The 17,838-nt window shown below is 40.1% G+C and overlaps 1 protein-coding gene across 2 annotated transcripts in view; it reads left to right on the top strand.

Moving 5' to 3' along the window:
• Positions 1-17,838, top strand: part of ZNF644 (zinc finger protein 644) — a 76,007-nt gene that overhangs the window by 8,868 nt on the left and 49,301 nt on the right. The window lies entirely within an intron of this gene.

The raw sequence follows: 17,838 nt of genomic DNA, 5'->3' as shown, positions 1-17,838 counted from the left end.
AAGCCCAGTTTATTTCAGGTGTGCCAGTGACCCACATGACCCATAGGAAGGATAAGGTAAAGGCAATCAAAGCAGCATGTTCCTGTAGCCTCTAAGGGCTGTAAAAATGGAAACATGGGAAACAAGCTCATAGATAGGTGAAATGAGGATGAGGGTTCACTGTTACCTGCTATAGGGTAAATCAGGAGTTGAGTGAGACTGACACTTCAGCCAGCAAGAGAAAGGAGGAATGATGAAAATTATGAAAAGATAAAGCTGGTGTTTCCTTCATGTTATGCTGGAATCACACTGTTCAAAAAGGCTCCTGAACCACGGAGGGCTGGGACAGGCAAGGGTGAAGAGGTGGGTTGTGGTGATGGAAGGGTATTGTCATTACATAAATTGGAGCATTTCAAGTCTGTTTAACTGTTTAGTGCCATATCCTGTTAGTCTTTTCTGAGCTTACTTTGCAGTGGAATGGGGGAAGCTGTGCTGATTGCACAACTGGTTGTTTGTTTCTTTTCTCTGTGTTTCCAGCAAATTAAACACTGTGTCCTGCCTATGCTATGTTCAAGGTTTGGCAAAGGGCTTTTGATGGGTTTGCCCAGCACTTAATCCTGCTTCCTTTTACTATGGCTTCTGTACCAAAATGCAGTGATCAGACTGAGTAACAATAAAGCTACTGGTGATTTACCAAGGAGCAGGAAAACCCTTAGTCAGGGGGCAGTTTCTAGCAAAGTGTAGTTCTCAAGATGAATTGAGGTCCTTGTCTTTGCAAGGATTACTGCATGGCGGATGCAGAAATGATAACCTAGCAGTTAAGTGCTGTTCAGAAAGCAATAAAACACTCACTTCAAAAATCAAGAAGCATGAAATAGATACTGTTTTACTGGGGCAGGAAGGGGGGAACACTAGGGGAATCATGAAATGGCTGCATATTGTTAATTTCTGTGGATATAGTGACATTAGGTTGAAATAAGCAATGAAATAAGGCTCATGTGCTATATACTTGTCAGTCAGGCAGGGGGATCAGCTCATATGCTTATCAGTCAGGCAGTGTACATGGAGATGCTCTTCTTTCACACTGTCTGCTGATTGGAATTGGGCCCATGAAGAAGCCAGGTGATTAATCTGCAGGGGTTTATTTTTTCTGAACTGTTAATGTCCTCTGTTTCAGAGCAACAGCCCATGGCTCATTAAGCAGGGAAGATTTGATTGCAAGTGTGAAGGGCAGCACACAAAGATTCTCCACACATCTCTTGTTTGAGCCTTAGAGGGTAGGAAAAGGAAACATTGGAGAAGTTTGTCCTGGGCTGGCACAGAACCAGTGCTTCATGAAGAGCAGTGGTACTGTTAGAAAATATGCATGTATTTGAGTCAACCAGGATAAAATTTAAATCCACAATGCTCCTGTAAGGTGGTAGCAGACCCTTGGTACTAGCCCAGAAACACACAGCTGCACTTCAGCTGACCTGCTGTGAGAATCATGCCCATCTTAAATCTGTTGCCCCATTTCTTTGGTGATGCCACCTCACTCTTGCTGTGTTCTTTCCACCCTGTTGTGTACTCTGGCATCTAATGCTGAGAAAGCAAATGGGGCTGCTGAGTCCAGCTGCCTGAACAGAAATGCAACAGGGGAATTGAATACTCAGTCTGAAAGATTTTGCAATACTAGAAGAATCTTAAGGGGATTATTTTGAGATTATTAGCCACCATTTATAGTCTGTGTTGTACCTGTTTGTAAAATTAATTTCATCAGTTGAAATATTTGAAAACATGTTGATTTAGGAAAAGTATTTTTCTGACAGTACGGTGTTATGTGAGCATTCATTTATTAACACTAGTAACTTCTTTGAGAAATAGGGAAGTATTTAAACATTCTTTTTACAGACTGGGATACATAAGGCTCAGATGTATAGATTTAGATCTATATGTTCTAATGTCTGCTAACTAGCATTTGGCCCTGCTTACTTCCACTCAAGTCTTTCCTCACCTGAACTCCTGGTCATGGAGCAGCTGTGTCCTCTGCAGCTCCTGGCACCTCTCTGGTTGCAGCCTATGAGCAAGTCCTTGCTGGGAGGGAGGTTAGCAGTGAGGATGGGTTAATGTGGGAAAGGGGAAAGGAAGAAAAGTGAATTACTATCTTGCTTCAGGCTCTAAGAATGATGTACCAAGTGCCCATTTTGAACATGGGAACCAGGGAAGGAGAATGGCTGCACAGGAGGGAGCAGACTGAGGCTCTGTGCTTCTATTCCCAGACATCCAGATCAGACAAGAGAAGACAACAAACCAACATTGGGAATACAGACAAAATTGTGGACCCTCTAATAATTTACTGGCTCCAGGAACAGGAGAATGTTGTAAACTGTGATTATGACAGACAACAAGGTCATTGGAAACAGGAGTACCCAGGATAACAAAACAAGGCTCCCAAAAAGACTTCTCAGTCCTATGGTGCAATATTTCCATGCTCAATGAGCTGCCCTAAATTTAACTGTTATTAGATATTTACCAATGATCTGGACTTAAACTGTGCTGTGGAATGCAGTGACAATGGGGAAGGATTGAGAATACTTGTTAGAAAGGGCAGCAAGAAAGTTTCAAGGGTTTCTGGCTTTGCTTTCTTCTGAACCTCTTTTGGTTTGGTTTTTTTTTTTTCCTTTTTTTTCTCATCTTTTTTGCTATAAAGTTCTACTATAAACAATTAGAGGAAATTTGGCAATAATATTGTCTGTGGAGGTTAGGAAGGTAAGAATACATTCTACATCGTTGTTTTCCTTTGTTTGTCTTTTTTATCTTGTTTCTCTTTGATCAGCTGCAGATGAAATAACCAGCTAACTGATTTCCCATACAGGGCTGCCACTCTTGCTGATGAAACTGTGCTGACATGGGAGTATGCTCTGTAGCAGTCTAGCAGTATCCATTTCTTATTCCAATACACTGACAGGTCATTCAGGGAGACAAAAAACACTATTATAAAGTGGAAAAGTAACTGCAATTTCAATTTTGTTTTGATTTGAAATTTTCCAGCTACCTATCAAGACCAAATCCTTGAACTATTTACTTAGAGTAACTGAAATACCCCTATTTGAAATAGTGGATATGCAAGATTTAGCCATTAAAGAGTTGGGGTAAAATTAAAATCCCCTTCAATAATAACTAAAGTCGGAGAAAATCTTTCAAGAAAATTAAACACTTGATCAGAAAGAGAGAAGGGTTATTGTCGAGAGCATAAAGATTAAACAGGAGAGTTGTCTCAGAGAATAACCATCAATGATAAGTAGCAGGCAGTTAATAATATCCCCTCAGGGATCTTCTTTTACTCATGTAGGTTTTTTTGGACAAATACAATATTACATTTTTTATAGTTAAAGTGTGAGGGAGCTTCATGTCATTCTAGAGCAGCACTAAAGCTTCAGTGGAATAAGGACAGCTGGAATGGTGGAGAAGGGGTGACCCAGAAGCTGAAACATCAGGAAATCAGTGACAGTTTTTCCACATAACTCCTTTTTAACCGACAGATTCTGAGATCTCCTCTCAGTCTCCCTGACATGCCTTTTTTTCATATCCACAGCACTGTATTAGTGTTGAGATTTTATATGCTACTGGCCCTCTATATGGAAAAGAAGGAGAGACCAAGTAAATGAAGAGTGTGATTCCATAAGAGCTGTTTTAAAGCTTGATTGTGCAGATGGTGGAATTGGCAGAACTAAAGGCATGGTGATCTGTAGACAGGGGAAGGCACACAGGGTGGAAAGGGTGGGGGCAGAAGGGTCTGGAGAACCTCTGAAGCCAGCTCTGCAGCTGGAGAAACTGTAACATGAAACAACTCCCTTGATCTCTCATCTTTCTTCCCCTATTCTCTCTGCCTATGTAATTGCAATAATAAATCTTTTCTGTTCCTTAACCATCTTGTGGCCATTGCAAACATTTAAGAATTAATGCACTTCTCACACATGATGCACATGTTCTTCATGTCCCCTTGTGTCCCTCCATTTATTCATTTATCATGTACACACAAAACTCCCATAAAATATTAATCTGAAATACAAATCTCTCTCTGCATCCTGGGAACATTTGCATATAGTAATGTTAACGAGAGTATTAATTCTGCGTGCACAGTCTGTGGACTGCACACAGGGCCAAATCTCTCTCGGCAACTATGCTGAAATCAGTGACAAATTAAGAAACATTATTTTCATATTAAAAATGCTAAGTGGAAGGTGACCGTTTCCTAGAACTGAAATGTTGTCCTTAAAAGTCAAACAAGAATGTCTGAAGCCTTATTTTCAAATTTTCCTTCTAAGAATTCCTTTGTAAAAGGAATTTTGTACTGCTCCATGTTTCAACCCAATGGTTCCTAATAAATTGGTACAGTCTAGAAACAAAAGGATTTCATTTTTTTAACAGTGCTGTAATTCACGGGGAATCTGAACAATTATTTTGCTTTTCTTCCCTGTTGGGAACATCAGGAGTAGCGACACTTCTTCCAGTTTGGAAAGGACATGCAGTTGCAGATGGACCAAAAATAATTCAGTTAGGCTGGAGAAAGGATCATTTGCTCTGGGGCAACAAAGAGTGAAAACTGTCTGAGCAGGCATTTGATGAAATGGAAATAGCAGGAGGATCTCCTGTGGTGGAATAAATCTTTGCACCTCACTCCTGGCTGTGAGCACAGGTGGGGTTGTCCTGCCTTTGACATTGGTGAGAGCCGTAGGGCACCTTGGGGGCCACTGGGAGCCATGGCAATGCCTCTCGGACAAGGATGCATTTTTTGGCCTGGGTTTTACTCTGGAAAGAGGGAGGGAACAAACTTGTCTGATCCTTCACTGTCCAAGACAGACTTAAGACAAATTAGTACCAACAATGAAAGATGGGTTCTTTGTGTGCACCCAAATCCCACCAGACTCACAAGTAGAGGGGCACTGTTACATGCACCCCTTGCCCAGGTTCACTGCATCCCTGCAAGTAATGTTTTTCTCAGTGGTGGAGTGTTAAAGGGTTGCATTTCCCTCAGTAAAACTCACATCACTGAAGGTGTACAAAAGATTTTTTAAGGGAAAGTCCCTGCAGCTGAAATGGGACCTTTCTTTCTGCAGGGACAGTCTCTGGTGAGAGGCAGTTGCCAAAGCAGATCAGATGCCTGCCGCCAGGAGCTGCACCCCTTGGGGGAGGGCTGGAGCTCTCAGCAGATCCCTGGCTGCTGTTTATGGATCTTGCAATTCTCTGTTGGTGCTGCAGAAAGTCAAAGCACTCTTGTTTCAGGAACAATGTATTTTGAGTTTGACTTTATTTCTATTCTGATACTCAAATTCTGATGTCTGCAGTTTGTGAAAACAGTAAGTGCCTTACTGTCTTCAGGAACAATGCCATTGATCCCTCAACTCATTATAAAGCATTCATTTGACTATACAGCTTTTAAAAGTATTATAAATGAATCATGTGAGACAACCTCCACAGCTGGAGTTAAGCACTTCCATGTGCTTGCTGAATCAGGGACCAAGTTGTTAGGAAGATCTTTCTGGACTCACTGGAGATCCATAAGAAATTGTCTTGACTTAACCAAGCCATGGTATTTCTCTTAATCTTTCACTTCCTTCTTATTCATGCTTAAATGAGACACATCTGTTTCCATTTTTCACATTGTTCTGTTATGTGAGTAACGATATCAAGCTTTCCCCCCACACACTATGAAAAAATAAATTAGTGTTAAGTTTTGTGAAGTGCTTTAAAACACTAAAGCAAAACATCTGTTTCAGCTGCAGGTTATTAAGATAAAAAGCCCTAGTCTGTGTGCAGTGCAAAACTGCCAAAATTTTATCAGCTCAAACACATTTCTTTACCTGTCTTTTACTGTTACAAGTGAAGATGGGGAAAGGACACTAAATCTCTGTCAGGGATGGAGCAGTTAAAAGTGTTCAGTGTAGTAATCCACAGCAGTACCTTGCAGTAATCTAGTGAATCTGATCTGGAGATGCCTGGAGATTGCTGCAGTGTTGCAGACTTCAAGCTGAGAGTCTCCTTGACCTCCACATCTTCCAGCCAGGCACAACACTGTGTAGGGTTGCCTTATCTCCTGTAGATGTTTGTGTTACTGAACTTCAGCTATGAATCCTTCCACCCGCCCCCAATGATTTAATTGTTTCCAGAGCAGGTGGCCAGAGTAAAGCTGAGCTGGCAAATCTACTTTACAGGTGAACTGCGACACTCTTGCCATGCCAAAGCCCAAATGTAGATGTCTGTGTTCTTTTGTTGGTAATGATCTCCTTTATAAAGCATTTTGAGGTATAGAGATGAAAAGCCAGCAGCTACCTGAGAGCTTGACGATTAATAAATAATCAATATTAACAACAAGTACATTCCCTGGATTCTATAGGAAATGCCAAACCTTGCAGGCAGGTCCTGGTGGGCAGGTAATAACTTACTCCTTCAAGAGGCAGTGTCCACCTGTGATTCCCTCTGTCTTTAATTAAAAGTTCTAGCACCTTCCTTAGTGTAAAGGAGGTGTTGTGTATCATGAATGTGCTCCAAAACTGGATGTGGCTTTTTTGGCGTCTTAAGAGAAAGTACTTATTTGTTCTTCCAATCTGCCAAAGCAACAGCCACTGAAGTCCTGAGCAATTCTGCTCCACTATGCTCACACCCTCCCTGGAGCAAATGAATGGGATGTTTGGGGTCTTTAGCAGCCCTATGCACTTTTTCAAAGCAGCACTGTGGGTCCCCTTTCATTTAAACCCTCAGTTTCTGAGACAGGAGACTGTATATATATTGCTGCACTGAATCTGTTCACCTGCAGCTCTCCCCACCCCCAGCTTATGAGCATGATTTCCTTTTATGCACTGCTCTGTCACAGCTTGGCAAGGTTCCCAAGACAATCCATACCAGAAAGGAGAATATGGCTGCTGAGCAGCTTAGACAGGAGAAATGCCTTATGTAACAGATTCATTTAAATACTATGAAATGTTGGGACAGGCGAGACAACTGAAAGCAAAATGCAGCCCTTAATCTCTAGCATCACTTCTGCTTGCCCTCACCATCATCAGCATCTGATAGTCACTGCCTGTCTCCATTCACATCTCCATCTTTTTCAAGAAACTGCCTGCGGCAGAATGTTCAAACAGCTTGGCAAGCAGTTTTAGGAGAAGGGGTTTTATTTATTTTTTTTTCTCCTAATTCTTCATGAGCCTCATGAGCATTTCCCCACTAATATGCCTGTGGCATCATTAGGTGTTTAATGAGAGTGATGTTGCTTGAATATTATTGTTTTTATAGCTCATTTTGTTTTGACAAGTCTTCAGTTCTGTGGCACTTTATAGTGTGTAGACTTCCCCTTCTTATATATTACAGATTTTGCAGAAATATTACCACAGAGGTGTTGTCATGAAAGCTGAAATAATAAATTGTCAACATTCAGTATGTTTGAGTGCAATACGTGTTCAAACACCACTGCAGTTTAATGACATCAATTAATTATTTTAGTGTATTTCTTTTATAATACTGAGGCACCAGGAATACTCCAGTTAATGGCCATGTCTTGGACAGCAGTTCAGACAAACAGTTCTGTTTGGAATCTTCTAGCAGTTCCCCAAAAGACCAGCTTGTACTCCAGTGGATAGAGGATCAGAGTCTTGTTCCTCACATCCAGAATCTGGATCATTATAGTTTGTGCTCCGATGAAAAATTCCAGCATTATACCTGCAGAAAACAAGGCTGCTGAAATTGTAAGTATTGAATAGACCTATACAATGTCATTTTACCCCCTGCATTTTGTCTACATGTTGATGGTACTGCATCCATTTCTTTACTGATTAAATTAAATGAATACAGGTTTTGTGTCAATGCAAGAAAAATGGCTGTATTTTTAACATACTAATTAATACCCAGTAAGTTCTCACTGTTATGTTATCTTCCAAGTAATTTTACCTGTTTTAGGCTGCCAGCATATACTTTCTTACTACCACAGTGGCAGAGCCTTTAAAACAGCCAGCTGCTGTCAGGAATTTGGCTTGCTGGCCTTTACTGAGATGAGGGGAGTTACTGAGGTACTCTTACTGCTTCCCTGTGCAGTGTGTCCTGCACAAGGAAAGAAGCTGCACCTCTCTGCAGTGCCTGTTCTCCTGCCACCACTCACAGTGTGGCTGCACAAATATTTTGCTCTCGGGATTCCTGCTGCAGGTCCCAGAGGTCTGTGCCTGTGTTCCCAGCACAGGCAGTGGCGCTGCACAGCTCCAGGAGTACATAATGTTAACAAAGCACTAATTGTATACATAGCCACTATTTTAAACATTCATATACTGGCTTCCAAGGACCCTACTTTTATGTCTTTGTTTACATTTAATAGCAGTTACAGTGGTTAACTGGCTTTATTTTGGAAACCTTGACGTTTCTCTTGCCAGTACTGGCACTGTGAGGATCAGAAACAAAGATGTGCCTTTTTACTCTGTGTCTTCTGATAGGTTTTGTCATTTGGCAACTGTTGTTCTGTTAGACTTTGCAGAATTTGGACAGGATTCTGATCTCCTACAAAGTGACACACACACTTATTAGCATGCAGAAACAGGTTTGGGGCCTTTTTTCTGATTACACCATGCTGAGTGCCATGCATGAGGAATTAGAGGCTGTCTGTTATTATGTGGCCAAACAGCTGCAGGAACTTCTAGTGAGTGCTTTTAAATACTACTAAAATAAAAATCAAAATAACATTCCCATGAAGCAGAATGTAAAGCACAGGCAATCCTGCAAGTCTCCCAGGCTTTGGAAAAGAATGATCAAATCCAGACCAGGCCAGTCTTCTTACTTAAAGTTCCATTGAAGTAAAATATAAAATAAGGAGAAATTTTGGGGTCTTGTACAAGTTCTTTTGTGGTAGTTCCTTTTTCTAGTCTCTTTTCAAACCCAGCCCAGTGTAAAAAAAAAAAAAAAAAAAGATGAAAATTTAAATTTCTAAATTAAATGAAACTCAAGGCTGGAGTTTGTGGGGTTTTTTTGAGATCCCATATCTAGGAGGCATTTTGAGTTGAGGTTGATACATACTACATTTTATATTAGGTTATTTTTCCTTTTAGGTGCACAGGTAATCACTCACAGGACATTTCCAGTGGGGTACTCCCCAAGCCATTTAATTTTCCTGCTCCTGCTGGGAAATGGGACTTGTTCAGTCAGCCTCCCCTCCCTGCAAGTAAAATATCCTCATCCTTCTCAGAACAAAAGAACTGCCAGACGTAGGCAGGCCAAATAGTTTTGTCCTTCTGTCCAGTAAAAGTGCTCCTGTGTTACCATTAAGGCTGTGTTGCCTGAGCACAATGTGCCCTCTGGGACTCCCTGGGAGTGCTCCAGCTGGGATGCTACAGGAAAATTGCTCAGAAACCTTCTCAGTTTGCCCTCCACATGCATAGAATCTGGATCATCTCCACTAAGTGACTTTCCCTGAAGCACCCCCATACCTGTCCACCAGAGCCATGTGGCTTAGTGTTTACACTGCAGCTCTGCACCTGTGTGTGTGCCCCGCCTGTCCACACCTGTTTAGCACCAGCTGGCTACTTGGCCCTCTGCTTAACACTGGTGTGTTCTTCATTACCCCTCCTCCTGACCCTGGGCTGCCATCTGCAAACGCTTTGGGCTTCTCACAGTCTTCTTCCACATTTGGGAAGCCACAGCTACAACCCAGGCCTTTTCTGCATCCCTTAACCCAGGGGAGGATCAGCTGTCGTCCTTCCCAGAAGGAGGAGTGACCTCCCCCCCACCTCCTTCTCTAAATTGTTTGCAAAGCAAGAGGAGGGAGCACTACAGATTTTGTTTCAGAAGTGAAGGCCTGAGTGGGTTGTCTCAGAATGGACTGAAGGACCAGAGAGGTGCTCACCATCCCAGGGAGGACACCAACTGGCTGCTGCAGCAGGATCAGAAGGCTGGTCATGGATGAGGTTTTGAACATAAAGGTAGGGGTGTGTAGGTTGTGGCTTGTATGTGGTACATGTGTTCTGATGTCACATGAGTACTGGAAAGGCTCTACAGGGTATCCTGCTGCTATGGTATAGGGGTACCTATAAGCTGGCCCCTGTGCATGTCTTCTGGTTGTCCTACCTTGATTCCCAACACCTCTGCATTCAGGAGCTCCACAGCTTGCTGCTGCCCAGGCTGTACTTCACAGTGACCCTTTCTGGCACAAGAGGTACAAGGGGCCAGAGTTCACACATGCCTGGGGTTAGAAATGGTCACTCTGTGTCCTGAATGCTCACCCTTGTTTGCAGCCTGGGCCTCTTGTTAACACCAGGTATCAGCTCCCTGATCTGCTCTGAAGCACCATGATCTCCTGTTTCTGGGTCCTGTGCAGCAAAAGCAGGTTGTGTTCTCAGAGGGCGTTTTCAGCCTCTCTGCTCTCAGCAGGCTGCAGAGCTGTTTGATCAACACAAGCTCTGACAGTCAGGCATCATTAATTTTCCACAACCTACTACTTGAAACTCCTGAAAGGATGGGCTGTCACTGTTCCATGTAGCCCTTGCTGTCCTGAACTGCCCTCTGCACTGTCCTGCTGCAGCACAGGAGGGCTGCATGCCTCGAGCCACTGCTCTCCTCCTTTGGGCCTGAGATTTAAATTCTGTCAGCTCTGTCAGGGAAAAAAAGGAATTCTCAATATAGAATTACTTCTTTTTAAAGGATGAGATAAACTGTAATGCATTAATGATGGAAGTGATTATATACTATTCAGACTTAGTGAGTACCCATTGTCTTAAATTAATCCTAATAAGCACTGTTTTCCCCAGCATGTGCCATTTTAACAGTCACTGTGGAGAGCTCTGCTTCCTAAAACTATCACAAATGAGATGACACCCTCCTCTTTTGGAAAGCATAATTGATAAAATGTGACAAAACACGGTTATTGCTTGTTTGTGAGATCCTTTAAAACGTACTCTCTTACATGGATTGGGTTAAATGACTTGCTGATTAAGACATCTACATGAAATATTAAACTGCCATTATCTGGTTCCTGTTAAAATTCAAAATCAGGATTCTCTTTTGTGCAGATTAAGTAAAAATTTCTATGCTGTTTAAGAGTACAATATAAGTGTAGTATGTAAAAGCTAGAGGTATATTTGAATGACAATTCACATATAATGTCTTAAGAAGAAATTCTGATATGCTTGGGATGGAATTAGAGGGACATGTTTGACACACTAATAGACAGATTTGAGTGCTTCCTGAGTATTCAGATATAGCTGTTTCTGCTGAAATTCCCAAAATTACACTACTCTGCTGACTATTTCTGCTTTTACAGATACCCCATTTTTACTCTATGAATTATCTGCACAATCTAACTAAAAATACACTTCAAAAGCTTTATCTGAGTCCCTTTCACACACTTTGTTGGAACCCAGAGCCAAGGCCTGTGAAACTGGGACAAATTTTAAAATTGAACATGACTGTTCTTCTAAGTTTCCTCACTCATTCTTTTCTCTGAGAAACCACTTCTCAGCATGCATTCCAAGATACTGAAATAAGTATTTTGCAGTTATTTTAAATACATAGATTTTTGTTAGTAGGAAAATTAGTGCTAGAAGTTTCAACCAGAGCCTGGTTGAAAGCTCATTAAAGTCTTTCAATGAGCAGTTATTTCAATGAGCTTATAATGGGACACTTTATGTTCATATGAGCTTCACACTAAAACCAGTAGTGAGTGGTATAATACAAGATCTGCCTGCAAATCCCAAACCTGACAGTATTTCCTGAATGAGATAATGGCAAATGAGCTGCTGTTCAAAATAATTCACCTGAGAGTTTAAGTGGGATGTGATATGGAAATACTGGATGAACAAGAGAGAAGCAAAAGTTTTAATATAGCTTTTGATCATTGCACTGAAGATATGTTTTAGCAGATGAGTGCTAATGGATGTGGGTCAAAGTGAGGAGCTAAGAGATGCTCCTCTTCCTTTGGCATGAAAGGGGATTGGCAGGGAAGTTGGAAAGGAAAAAGTTACTGGGTAATAATGCTATTATTATAATAACCCTAGGTTGTACCTTGGTCTTTTTTGTTAACAAACCATGCCATAGACTGATTCTGTGCAACCACAAAATTTAATAAATAATTTTTCACAATTGCATATTAACTCTTAAGACTGTATCACAATTTTATGTAGTTCCTCCCCCCCTTCTTTTCAGGATTCCATTACAAAGATGCCTGTTTTTATGCCCTGAAGATATATACTTATCTATACACTACAACATAGTCTAAAAATGCTTTTGTGGTTTTTTTTTAAGTTTTAGCCCTGATGTTAGAAAACTCAGGTATATTCATAATTAATTGTCTTGATCAAAACCAAACTCCTTACAATTAAGAAACAAACAGAAGATATGGCATATCAAACAGACTTTCTGCTGCTGTGATCTTACCTAAACACAAAATAAGATCCACAGTACTTCCACATTAATAATAGTAAAATGGTTTTTTTGTTGTTGTTGTTTTCTTTACTTCTTTAGAAGCGGTTGCTATGTCTTCCCATACACAAACCTCTGGTACTTTACAATCAAACAATAATAAAGCTTTTTGCAGTTGGGTCAAGCATAAGGACAGGAAGGTGTGCATGTCCATGGAATGGTGAGAGAAATCAGAATTGCTGATGTAGCAATTGCTTACCAGGCAGAGGAGTAGGAAATTGCAGGGAAAAGAAGGCAGTTTGAATCATTGCACTGCCTGGCAATGATTTTGATGACTGAGAGACACTGTTCATTTTTCAAGTGCTGCTAAAACATATGGAACTTGCTTCTTAAGGCACAGGGTTTTGGTGAAGATGTCTTCACTTGGATCTTTGTCCTGGCTTCCATCTGGCCAGATGACTTTGAAGTACGGAAGTGGTGGGGGTTGGCTAGCAATGCCTTTTCCTTTTGGGGAGGGTGTTGAAATGGTCTCTGTTTGAGGGAGGTGACTTCCCCATGTTGTGCCACCTGTGTCCCTCACTGGACATAGAAAAGTCACAACTTTGGAGATGGAGTGTGCCTGAAAGGATTCTTGTCACTAATTCTCCACATTGACATTGCTCTGGTCTCTGATACATGCTGCAGCCCTGGGTGTGACCCTGATGCTAGTCACAGAGGTGGATGTGGGAGGTGGGGTGACACACCCTGAAGGAGACAGAAGGTGACACTCTCAGGCCTAGTGCAGTTTCCCTCTTGTCACTAGCACCCTGCCAGCGTAGCACAGTCGTGACAAAGGTCTGGCCCAAAGTGGTAGGAGCTGGATTCCTTCATGCTGTGACCTCTGCAAGGGGATGCTGAGGCTACCAGTGTGACACTTGAAACAAGGATCTTGAAATTACTATGTCTGTCTTCTCCCTGAGTATCATTTTGGTCCTATAATGTGAACTGAATCATCAGGTAAGCAGAGCTATGATAATTTATACCTATTAGATCTAGGTCCTTTTCCATCATCTATTGAAGGCCAGTTTACTGCCACTGCTTTCTTCCCCTCACAGTAAATTATAATTAATCAACAGATTCAGGAAGCAACCTGTTATAGTTTCGTTGCTCATAGCATATTTTCATATATTAATGCTTCCTGTGTGTGATGCAAATGGCAACTCTCCAAGGCAATGCATTGTTTTTAAGAAGGTCAGTGTTATAATGTATGGTGGTATTTTCCTACACTAATCTGCTTTCTTGTGATCTTTGAATTCTGTGAGACTTGAGCTCAGTAACTCAAATGTGAGAAGAGAGATGGCAGATCCTCCTGAAAGGAACACAGACGTAGGCTTAGCTATTGTCATTTTTAATGGAGGATCAAATAGAATAACACCTGATGAAATAAAATGAGCATAAGGGCTAACGTTGATGAATGACTACTGATAATGAATCCAGGATATGTAATTGATAATGTTTACAGTGGCGGTACCTGTGAAACAGCTAAGAATGGAGCCTGGTGTGCCAGGCAGGCAGTGCTGCCCCAGCAGCTGCTCCCCTCTGATGGGTGGCAGATGACAGGAACACTCCATAGTGGTGAGCCTGAGAACAGGAGATGACTGTGGGAAGCTGGGAGCGAGCTGCTGTCCTGACAAAAGCTGGTTTGTAATTGCAAGCACAGGCCTAGCCAAGGGGAGCAGGTCTGAGCAACAGCCATGGAAATTTTCATACCACTGCCTATGGACAGAGGCTGAGCAGTGAGAAAACAGTGGCAGTTGTCTTTATTATGTAGTCTGAGCAATATTCTCTGAGATTTCAAACACACACAACAGTAGGACAGTTCTAAAGGCAATCCACAGTGCAAAGCAGTAATGTTTCCCTAGGCATGCTGTCTAAACACCCTTCTGTTGCAGAATACTTTATTTCAGGACTAACCTTATCTTGGGATCACTGTTAAGAGAGACATAGCTTTAATGCTTAATGGTTTTAATTTTATCTATATGTTCTTACTGCTCTCTTATTATTTTACTGGTAATTTTTAAAGTTTAATTCATATTGACAAAGATGACTAGGATATCTTGATTTATGGCAGAGACTAAATTTATAAGTAAAATACTTTTTTTGTTCTGTCTGAAAAATAGATGAGACAATCCTCTTTAATTAACATGACAACTGTATCTCAAAAGGGCCTGTGAAAGAAGCAAGCCAGCAAAACATGAATCAACAGCTCAAGCAGAAAAAAAAATATTAGGAAAAGTCATCTTCACCCTTTTTGTTTTTACAATGTTGAAATAAATTAAACTGCTCCAAATAATTATTTTATTAGTTCTTCTAATATTTCAGTTGAAATAATGTTGATTACTGTTTGTTGAAACAACCAGTACATTGAGTTCCTAAATTCATGGATATTAGTGAAATCTGCATTATGTCATTGTAAGAAAGGCCAAGAAACCAGAAACATCTCTGTAGAGTGTAAAGAAAAACTCTGTGGCAAGTTGAGCAATGAAATACTGGTATCTTTCATATCATGTTTCTGTGTGCTTCTTTTTGTAGTTACAAGGGTCTAAAGGCAAAGACAAGATAAACTTTATAGATAAAGATAGGGGATTTTATTAGTATAACCATCTCGCCTTAAAAAAATCCCATCACTATATCTCAGGTACTCAGAACCTCTACTTTTTCAGACTGTTGTAGAGTATTTCATAGAAGATGCTACTTTTTCCTATAGAGAACATTTTTGTCTGAAAATCAGACTTCAAGAATAATTTCAATTTTGAAAAAGTTACGGAAGACAAAATTTTCTACCAAGGGCTATGGTATAAAGATGAGATTGAAATAGTAAATGGAGAAGAAAAATTAATGGGCTAAATGTGATGTATCCATTACATGACAGCATTTTGTAAACCATACAGCCTTAAATTGTTCTATAACTCAAAATTATATAGCTTAATATTTTATCTGTTGTTGTTTTGCTTGCTGTACACAGGATAACCAGAATATATGTCAACTGAATATGAAATGTTCAAGGAATGATGCATAGAGGGGCTATATTTCCATGGTGAAGCTTTTTGCGTAGAGTTAATGAAGTGCTCGGGGTCCTAGGGAATTAAAGGTGCTATATAAATGTAAGAAATTATCATTAAAAAGTTTTTCCCTCCAGGCATTTGGGATTTTGCTATGTGTTACAAGGAGGCATTTGCAGTCTTCTTTCATTCAAAATGCTTCAGCTTAAACATTTTCCAATTCTCCCTCTGCAGCTTCAGCTACAAAAACGTTTATATGAAGAAACAGTTACTAAATTGGTTGCAGTTAATCATACTTTGCTGCTAACTTGAAAGAACCTGCCTTGGTTTAAGCTTTTTATAGCTATGTTGAAGATCAGGAGGAACTAGGAGCATCATTCTCTCAAGAGATTTTCAAATGCTGTTTTAACCATTATTAGGCCTTGTCTGCATTGGTGGAGAAATAATCCAGGCCACAGCCAGAATTCCTGCAAACAGAAAGCCAGCTGTGCAGTATCTGGCTTGATTTTCAAGGATCCTATTGTGTTTTTCTCTACTGGCCATTACATGTTCCTTTACTAACATTAGAATGCTTCACTGGTCCTAAAGTTTCTATTTTGTGCAGACATGCAATCCCAATTTTGTGTCATTTGGTGTCTGTTTCTCAAGTCTTCTTAATCCATCAGGCAACCTTTAAGATCATCTGCTACTTTTCACATACTACAAATGGCAACAGAAGTGGAATTAGAAATCTAAAAAGACTTCTGACACCACTGGACGTAATCTTTTACCACACTGCCATTTAAATGAAATACTGCGTTTATGTTCTTTATTCATTCACACCAAATGTGGATTTTTTTGATCCACAGATTATGTGAATCATAAGCATTTTTAAGAATCCACTAGTGCTAATGGAATTGGGCCTCTTAGTTCAAGTATTGAGAGATTAAAAAACTGCTAGATATCTTTAAACTATTAATAAATTGTGGGATTTGGCAGCATTAGAACTGAAGTTCAGGTTTTGTTATGCTAAGCATTTTACTTGTTCACAAATAGATGTGAAATCTAATAAAACATTGCATCTTCTATAAGTTAATACTTTTATGGAATTTGGGGATTTCCTTCAGTTATTAATTGCAGAATTGAAGCAACAATTGCTGTTCCTTAAATCTTACCTTCTATTGGGCAACATATATTTAAATAAGTGTGATGACCTTAAAATGATTGCGTGCAATAAAATATATTATTTTCAGCAAGAAGCATAGGGCTAGTATTAATATTTGCTTTTTCACATTTTTGTTGTTTGTATTTTGGTCAATGTGGAGCACATATCATGTAAGAATCTTAGAAGGAATCTGTGGATTGCACAAGATGATAATGTTTCTTTTGTTTAAGAGCAGTGGAAAAACTGTCCTTAAAGCTCCAAAATAATTAGAACTCAATTTTATAAATGTATATTTTCAGAAAACAAGCTTAATTCTCAGAAGAATAATATTAGCACTCATTAGAGGACTGAATGCTTTGGGGTACTGTTAATGAAATTCATAGCCTTTTGCCTGTGGGCTATCAGTTTGAATTCAGTCTAACTCAGTGGAGATTGAAAATTGGCCTATTTAATGGCCTTTTAGTCATCGCTAATGAGTTGAGTTTGGTGGGTCTCAGTCCTGCAACATAAACCACTCACACTGCCTTCTCCTAACTGGCAAGCTCCAGAGAAACCCCTGAATTTAATGGATTTTGGGGGAAGTTAGCCTCTGGTACCATGGAGAAAAAGCAAAGAAAAGTGAAAGCTGTGATAGACAATGGTTATGTGAGCAGTAACACACACATTGTTTTTAAATGTGGAATTTATAATGATATATAAAGTTTATAAATTAGCAAATTAGCTGAGCATGTGACATACGTTGCCACACAGCTATACTGATTGTAACATGACAAAGACTCCCAAAGGGGATATCTACACCTGTGCATGAGATCATGATAACACATTAAATGTTTAAATGCCTCTGGGATTCACTTTTGTCAGGAAAAAATAGGATCAGAACAGATATCTAGGTATCTGGATAGTAACTGCAGCTACAGAAAATTATGCTGAAAGCAATTATAACCTAGTGTTCCTCCATTACTTCACAGCAGTCAAATTCTTCTATATTTTCCTTATAGATATTTAACTTAATATTAAAAAGCATACTAATACCATTTCCAGGATCATGTAGAGAATATATGCCAGTTTTACTTATCCATATCGCAATAGAACTGTTCCTAATGTCTAACTGAAATTTCTCAGTACAGTTTAAAGCTGTTATGTTTAGCCTTGTCTGCAGTGGACTCAGTGAACAATGTATTTTTCTCCCCATAGTCTTTTATTCTCTAGACTAAAAAATCCCACACATTCCTATTTTCAATTAGGGTCACATCTTTTAAAATGGTGACTTTTTTCCCTTCCCTTCCTTGTACTGTCTTCTACTGG

Source organism: Camarhynchus parvulus, chromosome 8 (assembly GCF_901933205.1).
Source record: "Camarhynchus parvulus chromosome 8, STF_HiC, whole genome shotgun sequence".
NCBI lineage: Eukaryota > Metazoa > Chordata > Aves > Passeriformes > Thraupidae > Camarhynchus > Camarhynchus parvulus.
Note: the sequence above shows the minus strand (reverse complement) of the source record. Positions and strands in the feature narration are given on the sequence as shown.